Raw genomic sequence first — 6175 nt, forward strand, 5'->3', positions numbered from 1 at the left:
GTTGTGAGGGTTAAATTAGCTAGTGTATATAAAATGCCTAGAAGAGTGCCTGGCATTTTTTAATACTCATGATTACTACCCAGGGAACGTCAGCTAATGTTGTGAAAAAAACCAGAGTGGATGTCTTTCGTTGCCCCTCCTCAACCATTCTCCATCCTTCTCTACTCTGCTCTCTGCCCTGAGTTGGCCGGCATGGGTTCTCTTGCCCCTCTGGGTTCCAGTGTGAGATCAGGGAAGTTACTTCCTTCAAGCAGTATCCTTAACAAAATGGACCCGAAGCTTCCCTTTCACCCAGTCTTTTTGTCTTTAATTCCCCATAAATGCTCCTTCTTCTTGCTCCTTCAGGCCAGTGGATGATCACTGCTCCCTCCTGTTAATAAACCTTATGAAACTGGATATTTCTGTGGTTTCTCCACACCACTTCCACACCTTTTCCCTCTGTTTCCCGGACTCTAACTAATGCACCAGCTACACATTAGGAAAGTGACTTCAGCTCCAAGCAAGGCAAGAACATTTCTGGAAATAGTACATTATGGTTTGTTTTGGCTCACATATGGGACTTGAAAAAAACAAGGGATATTTTTCTCTAGGCCCAGCACACAAAGGTCATAAGGCTTTGTTTGCAAAATCTGGGCTTTCTTGCTTTCAGAGTTCATTAAGCCTGAGTTTGTTTTTCAGGGGTGAAAACAGCTGTTACCCACCAACCTAGAAACAGCAGCTTTGTTTGGGAGTAGATGCTCAGGGAGGTAGGCTGGTGCTGGGGTTAGTGACGGGTTTGAGGGAGTCTAGGAACTCACCCCCACTCCTTAGACCAATACTTCATCTAAGGTAGCAATGAATGTCAAAGGCCTAAAACCTCTGGCCCTAGGGATTTTGGAGCTTTGCCAAATAGTTCCCACCCCAACCTGATTGCAGAAATATCTGAGCTGCCTTGTTTTGTTGTTGTTGTTGTTGTTGTTGTTGTTATTGTTTTTGAGATGGAGTCTCACTCTGTCGCCCAGACTGGAGTGCAGTGGAACGATCTCAGCCCACTGCAACCTCCACCTCCTGGGGTTCAAGTAGTTCTTCTGCCTCAGCCTCCCAAATTGCTGGGATTACAGGTGCCTGCCACCACGCCTGACTACTTTTGTATTTTTGTATTTGTAGTAGAGATGGAGTTTCACCATATTGGCCAGGCTGGTCTTGAACTCCTGACCTCAGGTGATCTGCCTGCCTCGGCCTCCCAAAGTGCTGGGATTACAGGCATGAACCACCATGCCCAGCAGCGCTGCTGTCTTTGAATGCAGAGGGATTTGAACAGTGAATTCTACAGCAGTGACCATGATGTGCTGACAACCAGAGGTCTTTCTAGTTAGTATTGTTGGGGCCCTGTAAATGTCTCAGGAGTTCTCTTTCATCCCAAAGGACAGTAGAGGGCTCCCCCGATCCATAACTGGATACACCAGGCTTCACCCCAGTGGTTCTGATTTTGTGTGACTTAAGTTGGGCCCCTACACTGCATTTTTAGCATGCACCTCAGCAATGCTGATGCAAATAGTCCCTTAAGCACAGTGAGGCAGATACTGTAATTGTCCCCATTTTACAAAGAAGAAAACAGAGCCTCGAAGAACCTAACTTTCTCCCGTTCCAGGTGTTTGGAGGGTCTAGGCCAATATTAGTTGAGTGAGGAAAACTGAACAAATGGTCCTTTCTTTTGTGTAGAGCACAATTCATACCCATGTAAGAAGTACAATTCTTATTTTATTCTGGGGAATCCTGCCAAAATTCAATTGTTTGCAAAATTCCAAGAACTGAGTGGCCTTCTACTTCTTCCTTTGTAATCAAGTAAGCTGAAACTCTAGCTAGCGAAAACTTGCCACAAATGTTTATTAGGTAAGACTGGTCTGGGGCATGTCATCTATGAAGGTGCTGAGCAAATCCAAGAAATGTTTCCCATCATACTCTTAAGCACCAACCTTGGAAATTCAAGCAAAACAAGCAACTCAGCTGCTCACAAAGTCAGCAAAAAATGTTTATGTAATTAATCTTCATTATGGCAGTTCAGTCACAACATTAGTGGCAAATATACCCAGAGAATAAATGCAAATTGTAGGTGCAAATCAATTTATGCATTCAGCAACAATTCCCCTTGCCCCCCACATACACACTTAATAGCTGGTTGAAGCTTAGAAATCATTACTGGTCTTCAGAAAGATGCAAGTTTGCAAACCAGGATCCTAGATTAAAAAAACAATGATGACAAAATATCTATATCAAAAGCATAGGCATCAGGAGACACCTGAAGAAGAACTAGGAGTGACTATTTCGGCATGCCCTGGGGAGACGGAAGCACAGGCTTCACTGCTCATTTTCTCTTTTTCCTCTTTCTGTTGCTAAGTCTCCTAACCATTAAACCCTGGTTGTGTTGGGAGGATTTGAGAGGAGCTCCCAGATAAAGAATGCCGCCAGACTTGCTTCCGTTCCAAATTGCTTGGAAATGGATTCTCTTTCTCCTCTGAAATGTCTCCTCAATATGTCCCAGAGATTTCCATTCTGGTGCACTGGGGACAAACAAACAAAAAAAAATTAGAAAGATCTGAAAGTCAGGTGAAATGTCTCAGAAAGTTGTAATTAAGAGAGTGCCCTCCCATCAGAGAAATGCAAATCAAAACCACAATGAGATACCATCTCACACCAGTTAGAATGGCAATCATTAAAAAGTCAGGAAACAACAGGTGCTAGAGAGGATGCGGAGAAATAGGAACACTTTTACACTGTTGGTGGGACTGTAAACTAGTTCAACCATTGTGGAAGACAGTGTGGCAATTCCTCAAGGATCTAGAACTAGAAATACCATTTGACCCAGCCATCCCATTACTGGTTATATACCCAAAGTACTATAAATCATGCTGTTAAAAAGACACATGCACACATATGTTTATTGCGGCACTATTCACAATAGCAAAGACTTGGAACCAACCCAAATGTCCATCAATGATAGACTGGATTAAGAAAATGTGGCACATATACACCATGGAGTACTACGTGGCCATAAAAAAGGATGAGTTCATGTCCTTTGTAGGGGCATGGATGAAGCTGGAAATCATCATTCTCAGCAAACTATCGCAAGGACAAAAAAAGCAAACACCGCATGTTCTCACTCATAGGTGGGAATTGAACAATGAGAACACTTGGACACAGGGTGGAGACCATCACACACTGGGGCCTGTCGTGGGATGGGCGGGGAGAGGGTTAACATTAGGAGATATACCTGATGTAAATGACAAGTTAATGGGTGCAGCACACCAACATGGCACATGTATACATATGTAACAAACCTGCGCGTTGTGCACATGTACCCTAGTATTATTATACTAATAATAATAATAAAAAGAGATCATAAAGATCATAAATTGTACTAAATAAGGATCAATCAGTTCTTTTCAACTCAAATCTAGATTTCAATTATTCAGTTTCATTGTCCCCATAACTATCAAACTGTCATAGAAATTGAGTATGTTAACATCTAGAGTTCTCTTTTGCCTGTAAAAGAAGCATAATGATTCTTACTCAGATTATATGTGCTTATTTTCAGTTTATAACCTGATGATTGTATTTACATCCGATGTAAGTGCTCTTCATCCTCTGGTAATACTATCTAGGAGCTTTATCACGCTTAGAAAGTACTTATCTCATTTGTTTTTCTTACACTTCACCCACTCTAATGCCTTTAATTTTTAACTTCTGTATTTAATCCAGTTTATTTAAAGTGGTTTAAGCTATATGTCTTGGGAAAGGGAGACCTCAGCTATTCTAAATGAACAGTTTTAACATTCTAATTTGGAATCACAGGAAAATCAAATGTATCTGGGAGAAAAGGTACAAGATCCGATGTCAAAACTCGTGTTTGATTACTGACTGTCCTCTTTACTGTCCATTTGTAAAACACACTCCAAATTTCTTAGCGTTTCTTTCCTAATCTGTAATATGGGTGAAACAACAATAATTCCTCCATTTTAAGATTGATTTGAAGATTAAGTGTGCATATTTGAGAAAAATCTGTCAACTGTAAAATTACATTCACTTCTTATTTATTGTTATTGCTGGGCCCAAGTTTTTTTCTGATTATGAACACAGAAAGCCACAAGAAACACAGGAAACTTTATGGAATACTTACTATGTGACAAGAATTCTATTAAGCACTTTAAATATATGGATTCATTTGAACCTCACAGCAACCCTAATGCAGAATTATTCTTCTCATTTTTCAAATGAAAAGCCTGAGGCAGAGAAAGGATAATAAACTTGTCCAACGTCTCACAGTCAGTAAATGGCATAGCTGAGATTCAAACCCAAGTGTTAAGTGCGCAGGCTCTTGTCACTGTACTGTATGTCCTCAGCACACAGCTACAGTAAGTATTAGGAATATTACTAAGTGTAACACACACAAGCACAAAGGATTCCATCATCAAACAAGGTTAGGAAACACTATTCTCAACTAAGTTAACTGGGTGTCTTGACTGCGGGACGCCTCAGACTCTTTAACAAATGGGGGATGGTGTTCAGCAAATTCCAACACCAAACTGAAACAAACTTGTTTCTTCATGAGCATCTCAAAGGTCTTGGGTTCCAGGGAATACATTTTGGCAAGTGCTCACATATAAGTTATGACAGATAAGTAGCAATGACATGCCACTTAAGTGCTCGTCAAACCATCTTTTGAGGTATGGGAGACAAATATAAAAGTATACCCTAATGTTATTTATACATGATCTCCATTTTATATACTACCTACCTACCTAAATTAAAAAAGGGATATTGCAATCCTTTTTTGAAAATGCACATATAAAGGTTGCTTTTGTTTAGAAGAAACTGTAAGAGACATATTTTTTTTCCCCCTCTCCAGGATGGTTCTCTGAGGCTGACATTTGGAGAAGAAAGATGTGCAAGGAGGAACTAAAGCTTCACATGCCTTGTTGCTGTGAGATACTATAGATCACGCTGGGTCAGGGCTGAGAGAGCTCTAGGGAACTAGTCTCTGCAAGTGATTAATAACAGCAAGGTGACCCACTAACCCTTCACAGGCACTCTTTACCTGGGCATCTAGAATTACCTCCAGGACATATAGAGAGCGGGGGAAGGAGACTGGTTCCAAAGAACTATTAAGTCTATGATCACCTTAATAGACTTAATAGAGACCCCAAGGTGGTAAATGAATCCTTGCTTATTGAATTCCTCACTTTCTGCTACTAACACCATATCTACCCACCCCCAGCACTGCCCCCCACCCCACATACACACACACACTTTTCTCCTAATCAGGGGGAATCATAGTCTAGCTGCTTCTAGCTTAACATGGAGACTAAAATAACTTAAAGGTATGAATCTGGCCAGTTTCATTTGAGCATTACCAAAGGAAAAGGTTGTGATGAATGGCATATTTGATCTACTTTTTAGAAACCGAATGAGGCTGCATTAACCGTATTGGATGTGGCCCACCAAGCCATCAGCACTAGCCTGATACCATCACTCACCTCCATCTCATAATATTTACTTACCCTTGTATTCGTGGTATATCCACAATTATGTTGGGATATTGCTACTGGAGTGAAGCTAGAATTCTAAAAGTCTATATGTTCCTATGAAGTGGATGATGAGAACATTTTTATATGCATTTGGGTCACATGATGTCATTCCTATGAGTGAGGCAGGTAATCTAAGGGCAGATTTCTTCCTTCAAGCTTCTTAGCAATCCAGGTGCCTCTTGCCTTGGAATTAACCTCACTTCACTCTGTCTCCCTTTTCTACCCAAACACAGTTTCCTAATCTTCCTTTTTTATAACAATTTTAAGAATAGTAAAGATACAGATGGAGTTCAAGATCTCAAAACAAATACTTCCCATTTGGAATTAAAACTGATTAAAAATCTGCTTATCGTGGCTCAAGCCTGTAATCCCAGCACTTTGGGAGGCTGAGATGGGCGGATCACGAGGTCAGGAGATTGAGACCATCCTGACTGACACGGTGAAACCCTGTCTCTACTAAAAAATACAAAAAGCTAGCCGGGTGAGGTGACAGGCGCCTGTAGTCCCAGCTACTCGGGAGGCTGAGGCAGGAGAATGGCGTAAACCCAGGAGGCGGAGCTTGCAGTGAGCTGAGATCCGACCACTGCACTCCAGCCTGGGCGACAGAGTGA

Source organism: Mandrillus leucophaeus, unplaced genomic scaffold (assembly GCF_000951045.1).
Source record: "Mandrillus leucophaeus isolate KB7577 unplaced genomic scaffold, Mleu.le_1.0 Scaffold210, whole genome shotgun sequence".
NCBI lineage: Eukaryota > Metazoa > Chordata > Mammalia > Primates > Cercopithecidae > Mandrillus > Mandrillus leucophaeus.